Below are 14,582 nucleotides of genomic sequence, written 5' to 3'. Positions count from 1 at the left end.
TATTATCAATCAGTTAGTATTATTATCACAGGATGTTCGTGCACATTGAAATTACTTAATACTTATTATCAATTATATTTATTAGTTTTATTTATTACTAATTATTTTGATGATCACCTGCGGATCAACTTTATATTTTGTAGCACCGTACAAAATAAGAAACCTAGGTATCTGTTTTACTTTGTATCAGAATTATATCATTATTTAGTTTATCCATGTATTGAACTGGCAACATCGTTACCACCCGGAACGCGATATACAGTACTAATAAAATACACGCTGTCTACGAATGTAAGCCAGTTTCCAATAACGAGATGATCTTCATTAAATGAAAATGTTACTGTACTAGAATCTTGACGTTTTCAATTTCCTGCTTGCAAATTGAAATAAATGACTGGCAACATCGACTCTGAATTTACTGCACAGCCGGGTTTTCTTATTGGAATCTTTTTATTCGTTTACTACAGGCGACGGAACTCCTGGAAGTTGTCGTTAACATTATTATTGGATTTTTAATTAACAAACCGTGAACTTTGTACGGTGAGTTATTTATATATTTTATTGAGGCTTCCAAGTCGTGACTCAAGTAACATCGGGTGTGGCTAAGCTGATTGTCTACTGGAAAAATAAAGAATCTTGTCTCTGTCACAAATCTCACACTCGAGGGTTTTATTCTTGGCTCTCGCTTTAAGTCATTATTCATAACGTTCTTAAGATTTGTATGACACACACGAGTAAAACATAAGTTTCCCGCTTTTTAAGTGGGACGATCAATGTTCCTTTTTACTTCACATAACACATAACACATCAATGTATGTTCATTTATTATTGGGCGCAATAGAGAAATTAATGAATAAATAATAGTGATGGTGGTCTTTGTGTGTGCTTGGTTGATTGGTCAGCAGTAGCTCGACTGTGTGGGCGCAACAAAAACAGCCAGTGACGCGATTTTTTGTACATCGAATGGAGAAAAAAAAACAGTTTAGTAAACGCTTGGGACTTTGGTTTTTTATACGCAAACTTTAAGACAGGTTCTTTAAGTATTTTTAATTTTAACAGATTCTTTTGTACTTTAACAGTAAATAACCAAACACTTTCTTCAATATTTCAATACTTCTTCAATAACTTGAAATGTTTATTTGTTTTAATTTATTCGTATGATTTTTCTTCGCTAATTTGTAAACTCCGAGCCTTCGATGATAAAAATATAATACCAATATAAATAATCATCTTTGTTAATATCACTGTTGAGCTGTTGATAAAAAATTATCGTTATGATGATTATATGCCCGAAATCGGAAAATCTTTATAAAAAATCAAAAGCATTTTAGATATATGACATCACTACATAGTATAAAACAAAGTCGCTTTCTCTGTCTCTATATCCTTATGTATGCTTAAATCTTTAAAACTACGCAACGGATTTTGATGCGGTTTTTTTTAATAGATAGAGTGATCGAAGAGGAAGGTTTATATGTATAATAAAATTCATTAAATAGTGGAGAAATCAATAATTAATTGACGAAGCGAGGGCGGGTCGCGAGTATATTATAATTTTGTAAATAGTTTAGGTTTGTCTTCTCTTATCCGGGGGAGAATTCGACGCATCAGAACATTTCGCAATCAGCCTACCTATCTATTCTGAGTGGTATCGCAACTGCGGTCTAAATTCAAATTGGACGAACGAGCCCGTTTTCATCGTAACGACACGTAAATTCTGTACAGATGCGTGTCTCGTAGCTCGATGAAGATTTCGTTTTAATATTGAGAACAAATCGCACTGTGTTCATAGCTGGAAGCCGTGTCGCTGATTTTAGGAAAGTTCCCTAACATTTCATATTAATAAATTCCTCCTGGTAACCCGTAGCGCAATTGTGGATCGTATTCGTTCGTAATAAAGTTCGGATTAGTATAACATTTCGTACCTGTATTCTATCCTTTGCGGGACGTTGAACTTCGAGCTAGAATACAAAATGGATGCGATATATCTAGAAACTAGATTTGCTGATTGAAATGTATTATGCAAAATTTTGAATATAGGTTATTGCTGTGCTCATTTTCAGTGAGACCAACTGAATTTCTTCCCGAGTTGAAATAACCAAAGGAGTCCATATTAAAACCTCAACAACACATTGACACAAATCCCCCAAACTGAAATTCAAACAGACAATGTGAAAAGGGATTTTCGTATTTTCTGTACACTAAATAGATACGGACTTTTTGGCGGGAACGCGAGGAGTGAAGTTGTGTGATTTGTTTTATTTTGTTTATTTAGTATTTCTTCAGGCTTAAATGCGTAATAATGGTGGTTTATTAACTGTTTAGTATCTGTGAAAGTGCACAAATGTGGGAAAATAAAACAAAGCGGCTGGATGTAACTTCTCGGGATCCTACAAAAAGTCCACTGCACTTTACTGGTGGTAGGATCTCTTGTGAGTCCGTTCGGGTAGGTACCACCACCCCGCCTATTTCTGTCGTGAAGCAATAATGCGTTTCGGCTTGAAAGGTGGGGCAGCCGTTGTAACTATACTGGCGCATTTACGTTGTAGATGTCTATGAACTCCAGTAACCATTTAACACCATGTGGGCTGTGAGCTCGTCCACCTAACTAAGCAATAAAAAAAACTCAGCAAATGACCACCATTTCACTAAGATTATATTTCATCCCATATCATCTCATTTCATTTCATTTCATTTCATGCCATGTTTCATGTTAATCAACATCATTTCATGTTATCATTTTTTATATAAATATAGACGAGTGTATACAAAATATTAGGCAGCATGGTATGACATCTTTGCCTTTCCAGTTGGAAAAATACAACTACTACAACTACTACAACTCTACACTTGATCAGATATTTAGATCTGAGACCAAGGAGCTGCCTATCCTAAGTTTAAGACATAAGATCTCAATTGTATTGTATTAATTTTCTCACACCCTCCGAACCCGAAACATGATTACGTCCTAACTGAAATAATACATTAAACTGAAAGAAAATTATAGTTGTAAAATTATAAGCCCAAGAATTTTTACTCAGATAGACGTCGCTGATGTGCACAGACGTGGATATGTTAGCTAAAATGTTAGCAAAAATAATTGACGATTCACTGCTACATCACTGAATAAATAATCAATCAACAACCAGACTCACGCATATATTCTCGATAACAAAGAAATGAACGCGTTACTTTTAAAAATATGTTGTTGTTTTGAATTTATTGTAAAGACGGTTGGTCACGTTGTGAATTGGCTTTGTCGAAGACTAATAACTTCCCTCTATTTAAAGTTATTTTTCTAAAATAAAATATATTAGTAAATATAATATTGTCTGCCAGTTAAAGTATGTCCAAATTGGTCCAGCCGCTTCGAATATTAACCAGAATAAACAGGCACCCAGGTATAAACAGTATAAAACATTTTCATGTTAAAATATATATAATATAACTATACTTTAATACAAATATTGTAAAAACCCGTTATTTTGATTCTACAAGTAAACATTTTGCCTTTGTTTTTCGAGTAAATGGAATTATATTTACTTTGTGTCATTAAGTGGAAAAGTCCTTATTACGTTGAATATAGCTGTAGATAGATCTATAAAAGTAGGATATCCGTTTCCGTTCTACGAAACAATGTTTGAACTAAGAAAACAGGATGATAGTCTAAGTAATTATAACTGACTTATTTGCGACAATTATACTTGTACTGTGAAACTTTAAAGTAATCTACATTTACAGAGGATATTGTAGTCAGATTTTTTTATTGGTCGTGTATTATTTTAGAAAAATGTTTACTTAATCAATCGATGAAAGTACTATGTCTTAGTGAAACTTCTATCGTTTGATGAAACCCAGAATAAAGCGATATTCGTTAAAACTTCAAGATTTTAGAAGTCGACGTGGTCTGAAGGGTAAGTGCAATCGTAGCTAGCGATGCAAAGGTGATCGAATCACGCAGGCGGGTACCTATTTTTCTAATGAAATACGTCCTTAACAGATGTTCACGATTGACTGATTCTTATATGGTTGGACGAGCTCACAGCCCACCTGGTGTTAAGTGGTTATTGGAGGCCATAGACATCTACAACGTAAATGCGCGACCCACCTTTAGAAATGAGTTCTAAGGTCTCAGTATAGTTACAACGGCTGCCACACCCTTCAAACCGAAATGCATTATTGCTTCACGGCAGAAATAGGCAGGGCGGTGGTACCTACCCGTGTGGACTCACAAGAGGTCCTACCACCAGTAATTAAGCAAATTATAATTTTGGGGGTTTGATTTTTGTTACACGATGTTATTCCTTCACCGTGGAAGTCAATCGTGAACATTTGTTAAGTACGTATTTCATTAGAAAAATTGGTACTCGCCTGCGGGATTCGAACACCTTTGCATCGCTAGATACGAATGCACCGGATGTCTTATCCTTTAGGCCACGACGACTTGAACGTTTTCAACGACTTCGACATCTTGTAAGTCCACACGGGTAGGTACCACCATCACCCCGGTTATTTCAGCTATGAAGCAGTAATGCTTTTCGGTTTGAAGGGTGGGGCAGCCGTTGTACTGTAAAAACAGATTTTAGGACTCATGTCTGAAGGAGGGTGACGGCATTTACGCTATTGATATCTATGGACTCCAGTAACCACTTAATGCCAGGTGAGTTGCGAGCTCGTCCAAAAATTGAAGCAAAAAAAATTGGATTTATTTATTTATTTATTGGCACATTGGTTTTGCTTTTATTGCCATTAAAAAAATAACAATTTAAAAAAACACATCGACAATACTCAAGCTCATTATTAGTTACAAAAGAAAATCGGTAACAAATAGGTAATAGGTTTGTTTTTGCCTATCTTACCTCTATATAAAAACTATAAACTTATTGATATAATTTCAAATAAGACTTAAATATATTATTCTGTAAAAACAAAGTATTTTGTTTTATTTGTTTTTTGTTTCAATTACCATCTAAACTACTATTATTACTATTACTATATTAAACTGTAAAAACAAAGAAACAATATTTAAAGTATATTTTTATAGCAAATTAGTTCACAATACTAAATAGAAATGAATTTCATAACTTTTTTTTCATTTCTGTCACCGCTGTTTTATTGACACTTCACATTGATTCGAACTATTTTTCTAAAAGCGCAGGAGCGGAAATTTTCACGTTAAAGGAAGTCCACTTTCTTTACATCTCGCTCCTGAAAAAGAAAATTCTTACCGAATTTCTCACCATACATATCTTTATTAATTTATTTAATAAAATTAACTTAATAAATATTGAAAGTAAACATAAATATTGATTGTAATAACCACATCACTTTAAATATTTCGATAACTTCAAAGCAATACATTTCATTCATTATTTCATTTCAAATTTCATGGAGCCTTAATTCGAATCTCGGGAATAATCCAGCGGTCTACCAAGCGGTCCCACTCTATGTAGAATGAGCCTCTATATAGAGTCAGACCAACTAAACCGATACGATGATGACTTTAAGCTCTATCAAAGGGATCGGAGCTTGACCTTTTTCTAATTTTCCCGAATGTTAATGTGATCGCCGGATTTTCTCAGTGGGTCGCGTTTCCGATCCGGTGGTAGATTCTGCGAAGCACTGCTCTTGCTAGGGCTCGTGTTAGCAACGTCGTCAGGTTTGAGCCCCGTGAGCTCACCTACTAATTCGGCGAATCTAGAATCTACTTGAATAGGTAGGAAACAAAAGTCCTTCATGAGACAGGATATCAAAGTTCCAATTTCATTAAGACAACGGTTATTCCATATTACGCGGTTGAAATCGATAGAACCTCCGAAGGATATCGTTTCGCTTGACGGCCAGATTTTTTTTATTTTTATTGTTAGATGGTTGAACGAACTCACAGCCCACCTGGTTTTAAGTGGTTACTGGAGCCCAAAGACATCTGCAACGTAAATGCGCCACCCACCTTGAGATATAAGTTCTAAGGTCTCAAGTATAGTTACAACGGTTACCCCACCCTTCAAATCGAAACGCATTTCTGCTTCACGGCAGAAATAGGCAGGGCGGTGGGACCTACTCGCGCGGACTCACAAGTGGTCCTACCACCAGTAAAAGAAAATAGTTTAAGTACCGCTTGTCTAAGAGGGAAGCTGTTTATTTTTAAACCATAATACAGTTGGCTCGATTGGGCGCAAATACTTATTTGTCTGCGCATTTAATTGAGTCCTATTTTAATAGTTATCAATTAATAAAATTTAATCAACATCTATGACTTAGATATGTGAAGTCTTCAAATTCGGTTTTGTATTAAGGACGTATTTATACATAGTACCAAGCAGATTAGAAATGATTATATTTGTTTGTGTAGTGCAACTCGAGATCATTAGGTTATTAGTCTATTGTTAGCTACACAATAGTTGAGGTGTTGTAAGTGTTCAACGTTTTATTCCTTCCTTTGTATGATAACGATCTCGAATAAGGAAAATGGTAATGTTTTCTTGTGTTTATAAATTGAGTGAAGACTGAAATGTTTCTTTTAGGACAGATGACCACCGTCGCTATGTTTTTGAGTGGATGCCCGCACTGGAGTACGCAGTTTGAAGTCTTAGGAAGCCGATTTACCTCAGAGCTGGCCGTTGTGGCGAACTATTGTTATCTAGATTACAATTTTTATTTTTTTATTGCTTTTATGGGTGGACGAGCTCACAGCCCACCTGGTGTTAAGTGGTTACTGGAGCCCATAGACATCTACAACGTAAATGCGCCACCCACCTTGAGATATAAGTTCTAAGGTCTCAGTATAGTTACAACGGATATCCCACCCTTCAAACCGAAACGCATTACTGCTTCACGGCAGAAATGGCAGGGCGGTGGTACCTACCCGTGCGGACTCACAATAGGTCCTACCACCAGTACTACCTACTATTATACCTCCCACCGCCAGAGCAGGGTTCGTTCGTACTATCTGGAACCTATGCGTTCATCGACAGTGCGATTTCTGAGATCTGTTTAGCCACATACCATCCTTCACTGGAATGAAGTTATCCACGTTGTTACCCGAACGCTATGACATGTCCTTCTTCAAATGAGATTCAGCGTTAGATAGTGACTTGACTGTTCCCTGATATTGGTGACGTCCACTTACCGCCAGGTCAGTCGTATGCTCATGTGCTTATAATGGAAGCTAAAACAAAAAAATAGAAATAAATACAGGTGCCGTATTCCTCGTTATCATGGACCTGATAAATGCACTATCCAAGCTGGAACAGTATGTGCTGAAATAATATTTCGAAACTTTCATGCAATCACGAATATTGTTCCCGACGTCTCTTTGCTTGTGACATTCGAATAACATAACTCCTTTTCTCTCTGTAAAATACCGGGATTCTCAATAGAACTCACTACTATACCTACCAAGTATCAAGATTTTAAGTATTGTAGTTATGTTCCAGAAAACTCTTCGTTTCGATGGATCGTGTATTATCAGAGGTGTGCCACACTAAAGAGGCGTTAGGTGTGTGCTTGGCTCCTTGTGTGGTCTACAAATTTTATAGTTAACTAACGACTCGCCCTCGCTTCGCTTCGGAAACATTAAATTTTATTATTGATAGGCGAGTCCCGCCATGCTGCGCGCGGTACGACATTAACTGCGGGTGACGCCGCGGGGCGAAGCTAGTCTAAAAAGTAGCCTAAGTTACTCTGTTTATCATCAGCTACCGGTAATCGGTCCAGCCGTTCCAGAGATTCGCCGGAACAAACAGACAGACAGACAGACACAAAAATAGTAAAAAATGTTATTTTGGTGTATGTACCGTATATGTATTCATATGCATGTAATAAGAAGCAGTTATTTCAATATTACAAACGGACACTCCAATTTTATTTATATGTATAGATAATACTTAAAATGTATTCCATTGTGGCTGGTTTCAGTTTGAGGTGAATACACAACAAGAACGATGTCTTCTAAGATGTCTACAATAAGAACTATTCAAATGTCGACGAATGGAGACAAAAACTGTAAGCTATTCAAAATAATGGAATAATAAATTGATTAAAATAAAGGCGACAACAGTAAGAATTGTTTTATTACATTTGCGATTTGATAAAACAGATATATCTGGTATCCTAGTTTTTGGTTATATAGATATATTAAAAGATAACGGATTTATCTGAACATACGTTTTTCGGAAATTTTATTAGAAACTAAACAAAATTTTCTTCAATATTCGTCAGTTAATGTACTATTTATTTAATTACCTACTCTTAAATGTAACCACATATGCGATTAGCAAAATAAATTTTAAAAGTAGACTGTAATACTCGTATTCCTGAAGTATCGTTGAATACTAAACCGAAATTCGGTTCTGTTCTGATATTTTAACGGACGTGAATCGGAAAATTTGGGAAATAAATGAAATTCGGTATCGACGCGGCAACGTTGAAACGTTCTCCACGCTCGGGCCTTTGTAAGCGGATTTTCGTGTTCATATTTCAACAAATATTCTCATAATTAAAACGGGAGCTCCATTTGCATTGGTAAATTTAATGAAAGGTAGTTTTTATAGTTATACGTAGACCAAATAATTGAAATTTGTTATTCTAGGAATTCGTTCGCTTTAGTGTAATTTTTTTTTCTTTCTTTTAACTCGTTACAAAAAATTACGAAAATACTTTATTTTTAAAAACGAGTCAAAACAAAACAATGATTGGAGTCTCCTTTTAAGCGTGCAAGCCTGTACCAGGAGACTTGCTGTTAAGATGTCTACGTCAAAGCTATAACGTGACCGTAACAACAATATTGTTCTATATTATACGCCACTATTCCCGTAAATATTTTATTATTAATACAGATCCACGCTCGGTACTAAAACGTATCGAATAACTTCGAGATCGTAAAGTCGTAGCAGACCGACCGTGAAGGCAACATGGCGGACTACGAAATGTGCCCAGAGGTGAAATAAATAAATGAACATCACAACTGTAAAATAAAAAGTATGTATGAAAAAATAAAATTTGGCTTCATTGAATTATTTACTTTTAGATTTGTATTCACTAGCAAATGAATGTCCCGTTAAATGAACACGATAGTTTTAATTGTCATTTACTTTATGTAAACATCATCGAAACAAAGAAGTTATTAAAACCAAAGAAGCCATTCGATTTAATTAATCATATAGAAAAAGTATATCGCTATTTAAGATACTCGTAATTAAAGACCATCATTCGTACACACCATTTTAGCTATCTTTAATATTTTATGAAAAAAAAAACCCAAGTATTCCAGTGACGAATATCCACACGGCAATGAACCGAAAGGTGAATAAGTTAGAATTTGATAACGGAAGTTTTTTTTTTATTATGAGCAGAATCCGTAAACATAAAATACTGTATTAATGTTTAAAGCTGTTGTTACGTGTCAAAACCGAGGCAATTAAAATGTTTGTGATGGAAGAGTAGCATAAAATTCACTTCTTTTTCAGCAAATACGGTTTAGTAACTGGTAACTGTAGTAACTAGTAACTAATAGCAACTGGTTTACTTCTGATCTATGATGAAATTGAATTATTTTATCGTATAATTGTAACTCATTAAATATAATATAATTAATTTAATTATTCCAATATTTATTCAATGCATTGGGGGGGAGTCCTGCAGAGAACCGTGGTAATCGACATTGCCCGAACGAGATTAAAGTAGCAGTGGGTAGACCATGTTCCTTGTAGAACAGATGGCCGCTGGGACAAAAAAAGTCTCAGTTGGCAACGGTACACCGGAAGACGTAGCGTGGGTAGGCTTCCCACAACAAGGTCTGATGAAATTCGCCAAAACCCACTGGAGGCCCGCAGCGCGGGACTTGTCACTATGGCGAACATTGGGGGAAGCCCGTGTCTAGTACTAGATATATCTAGAACGATGACATCTACATTACAAGTTTTATTTAGTAATTAATTTTAACCAATGAAAAACCATATTTTTATGAAGTCGGTACACATACCTATCGATTTCTAACATTTCTATATTTTCGTTGTATTTTTAAATATCTATTGGTTTGTAGCCCGTAATTTACATTTATAATTGAAAGTGGCACTTAATATGTGACCGACAAATTTTTATCCCTTTTTTTGTGTGTTGGTAGTTGCTTTATTAGAACTAAATTTTAAAACTGAAAAGATACATTTTGCCAGATTCTTCATGTCGCTTTTCCTGCAGATTGAATTTTACGGTCGCTTGGTGGAAAACGCGATGATTAGCACCGGCTTGACCAGTAATCAACTCCGCTTTAAAACAATTCCACTTCAATAAAATAATAATATTATAGTATAGATCTTTTCTATTATTGCTGTTGGAAAAACAATCCTTAGGTACTTTAAACGCGATGCGGTTTTCGGCATTGACTTTACTTTCTGTATAGTAAATTTATTGAAAAAACGCATGTTATATTTTCATAGCTCTAGTGTTATAACAATGTAAACTTTATTTTGTCTCAAGACGTTAGGCAGAGAGAGAGTATTAACAAATTTATTGACCGTGCACTTGTCTTCAAAGTGCAGTCGGCTTCGTTTAATGGATAACAATTCTTACTTTATTGCTTAGTACGTTAGGATACAAAGACGAATGTACCGTACAAATTTTAATGCAACTACTACATTCTGCAGCATTTGCATCAGAGGGTTCCTCTGAGAATTCGTGTGTGTAAAACTTTTCTTGTACATACATATGAAATGAAGTAGTGCAAAATGCAATAAATTCTTGTTAATTTCTTATCGTCGCTTCTTCGGCTGTACGACCTTATCTTGTAGTCGTAGACATAATTCTAAATAGGCACTTAAATTTTTTTAGAAAGAATAACTGAGTTCGCAATCCTGCAGTATGTTAAGATGCTCTGGAAAGTAGTGTCATTCATTGATAAAAGATATATTAGATTTGAGAAAGTATTCTGGCTAAAGAAAATAACCTAATTCTGAAAACAGTCCGCGTCCTAATTATATTTAAAAAAAATATTCTTCCTAGATTTCCTAGCTTAAGACGAAACTCGAAGTCAAACAACATCAAAATACAGCTATTGCTTGCTGTGTGCGAAGTAATATTATATAAAAAAATTGATAAGTATTTTGTTTTTTATTTATTGAACATATTTTTTTTTTATTCATTGATTCTTATTCTATTGAGCCTGGTGTGCTAAATGCAAACAATTAAAATGCTAAAAATAATTCTATTAGTACGTTTTCACGTTCATTTATTTTTTATATCCAAATTTCCGTTTTTTCCTTATGTTCGACCAACCCAAAAAGTATTATTAATGATAAGTTATTTTCTTTCATTTGCGTATGTTGTTCTTTATGCATTTAGACCGTGTCATTAATTGTGCTTACCAACACTCCACTACACCGCTACAAAGTGATTTGGCACTAACATGGACCACTCAAGAGGGATGTCTGTCCAATATCCGGTCTAAGGCATCGGATGTCCACTTTCTACGAAGAACAGTGCAGTCTAAATTACTTTATTTATTTCGACCCAAGGCGATAATCTTACGCAATAAATTCCTGTGTAAATTTTTGTTTTATTTTGGAGTAACTTATATATTGTTATAGACTATAATCACTTTCAAATTAATTCAAAGAGTTTTCCTAATTTTATCACATAATATTAAGTGAATGTATTAAATATTCATCATGGCCATATGACAGCTTGCCCTTAGCTTTGGAATTGTACTATTTAGATTTTATTTAACAAACTAAGCATTCCGAATACAAAGCTATTAATATTGAATTTTACGTTTTGCATCTAAAACGGTAGTTGAAATTTTTTTATAAATAGGTACATTTAAGCGCATTTACAGAATTACGGCCGTCCGTAAAGTGAGTAAGTGAATTTCGCACGATGCTCAAAGACAATTTAGAATTTTCAGTAGCCTCATATAAAAATCAAATTTCCATTTAAAATTCGCTTTAAGTCTTGGTCATCATCATCATCATCAGCCTATAGCAGTCCACTGCTGGACATAGGCCTCTCCAATTGTTCGCCACTGATCACGATCCTCGACTTCCTTCATCCAGTTCCTGCCAGCCACCCTGCACAGATCATCATTCCACCGAGCCTGAGGGCGTCCTGCACCAGTCCAGGGCGTCCAGTTCTCGAACTGGAAAACGCAGTTCCAGCTCAAGAACGCGTTTACCCGTTTTTAATCTTGGTCCATAGTAAGTATAATATTTTAGATTTAGCAAATCCGACCACTCTTGGCTGGAGCTTCTGAACAATCCCTCCTTAAAATAAATATATACATAAAATACGAAACGACAAAAAAAATTATAATAATCTAAGTATTGATTTGATTCCATTTTGGCTTCGACAATCAGACAAGCGTATAAAAAATCATAAAATTTTAATAGCACAACAAGCACGGAATTTTCTCCATGAATAAATTGTAGATAAATATGTATTATAAATAAGCAATTAGATGAAATTCTGTTTCAAGCAAATGAACTATATTATGCTTGTATGCCGTTTTGCAAAAAAAAAAACACTTTTTCTAACGTTGAAACATAGTAAGTAAGCCAAAGCCAAGTGTCAGTCAACAGTTCAAAAATTCAGGACGTGCCTTTTTAAATAACTTTTGTGTGAAACATTTTTCATTTTTTTGTTCAGCATTATCATGCTACCAACCCATTTACAGGCCACTAGCAAAAAAGATTTCACTAGAAACATAAGTAATAAAATGCATTCACATCTTTTATATATATTTTTTTCTTACTTTGTCATGTGTTCAGGTGACAAAGCAACATTGGCTTTTTCAATGAAATCGTCTAACCTATGGTTTACTATAACTCTGCATTAGTCATAACATATTATGTTAGAGTTATTTGAGATTTTCGCAACTTGGACACATAAATAATTACCTTAATACGATTTGATCTGACATTTAAATTCAATAGTGTGATCGAATTTCAACCATAATAATTAAATACATACAGATTGTATACATTGAATTTTTTCCTTTATTCTATTATTGAAATTTAGAAAAGATACCATCTTTTTGCAATTCGAATGATGATTTTGTTCATTCACACTAAATCTTCTCAAAACCAACTAAACAAAAAAAAGGAAATCGGTTGATAAGCACAAAGGAAAATGGCCCTTGTATATACATACATAGTAGATTACGTTACTTTTTCAGATCACTTCCATGGAATGTCAAATTTTAAGACTAATTAATAATTACCTATAAAATACAATAAAGAAAAACAACAGTTAAATGTTGAAACGAACAGTACAGTTGTATCACTGGTGGTAGGACCTCTTGGGAGTCCGCAAGGGTAGGTACCACCACCCCGCCTATTTCCGCCGTCAAGCAGCAATGCGTTTCGGTTCGAAGGGTGGGGTAGCCGTTGTAACTATACTTGAGACCTTAGAACTTGTATTTCGCGGTGGGCGGCGCATTTACGTTGTAGATGTCTATGGGCTCCAGTAACCACTTAACACCAGGTGGGCTGTGAGCTCGGCCATCCATCAAAGTAATAAAAAAAAAAACGTTTCTGCCTCAATTTTAATAGTGCATAAAAAACAGCAGTCTATCCTATAGAGAGACTCGATGGTTGTGTAATAATATGTATACATATATAATCATTGCGAGGTGATTCTAAGCAGCTGATAAAAAGTGAGTGGTACTTTCTAATCTGTAAGTATTGTGATTTGAAAGTGAGTAACTAATAGACCTAATTCATCGAAGATTCTGTGATTTCTATAGGGTTGCCATATTTTTCGTTAAATTCATAGTTAATCAAAAATAAATCATTATTATATATATGTCTTAGCTGGAATTTAGTATATAGTCCAGTCGACAAGTTAAAAATGGTACAAAATAGAGAAACTGCTCTTAAAATTATGGGCGATAGCTCATTGGATCCGGAATGGCGCCTAGAAAAATGTGCCAAAAGCGTGTATTAGCACATAAAAAATTGCAAAAGTTATAAACAATTAAAGATGAAAAAAAAAATGGCAATTCATTTTTTGCCAATATTTCATAAACTATTAATATTTAAGAAATTTAAAAAAGATTCTAAAAGAGGAGGAAATTTCCAATAAAAAAACTCCTAACTCCCGGAACTCTATCTCCATTTTTTTATAATTTTAATTTAACGCTTGAAATAGGTCTGCGCGCGACATTTTTAGGTTGTGTGCGTGGCGTCAAAAGCGAGTACGGCACATTAATTAATTTATTTAAGGTATTGAATTTTCTTTTTAAATTTGAAAAAATTATGAACACATCATAAAAAATCACTATAAAAAAATAATTCCCGTTGGAAATTTTCTCGAATTTTTCTGTACTCGTAGAACAATAGTGCGTAATTAATTTCACATTTAATTACAAAGCAGGAATAATACCTAGGATACAAACACGAAATGGGCAGTCTCATCGCAAAAACGCATGTTTTAGACTGGTTGTCCCTTATTCACGAGTCTATCCCTTTGGTTCGAAAGTAATTAACTGGCTTTCCTAGTAGCGTTGTCCAGAGACCCCCCGAAACCGCATGCCGTCGACAGCATTCTAATTAACTGGAATATATACATAAATGTGTATATGTGTGAAAATA

General features: G+C 34.7%; 1 long non-coding RNA gene across 1 annotated transcript; it reads left to right on the top strand.

The window, feature by feature from the left end:
• The first annotated feature begins 275 nt into the window (after nucleotides 1–275).
• LOC101745113 (uncharacterized) lies at nucleotides 276–8,062 on the top strand. Its single transcript, XR_210078.5, has 2 exons — nucleotides 276–540; nucleotides 7,918–8,062. It is a non-coding gene; the product is annotated as an uncharacterized LOC101745113 (long non-coding RNA).
• The last annotated feature ends 6,520 nt before the right edge of the window (nucleotides 8,063–14,582 follow it).

Source organism: Bombyx mori, chromosome 1 (assembly GCF_030269925.1).
Source record: "Bombyx mori chromosome 1, ASM3026992v2".
NCBI classification, from domain to species: domain Eukaryota; kingdom Metazoa; phylum Arthropoda; class Insecta; order Lepidoptera; family Bombycidae; genus Bombyx; species Bombyx mori.
This window is presented reverse-complemented; position numbering and strand designations above follow the sequence as displayed.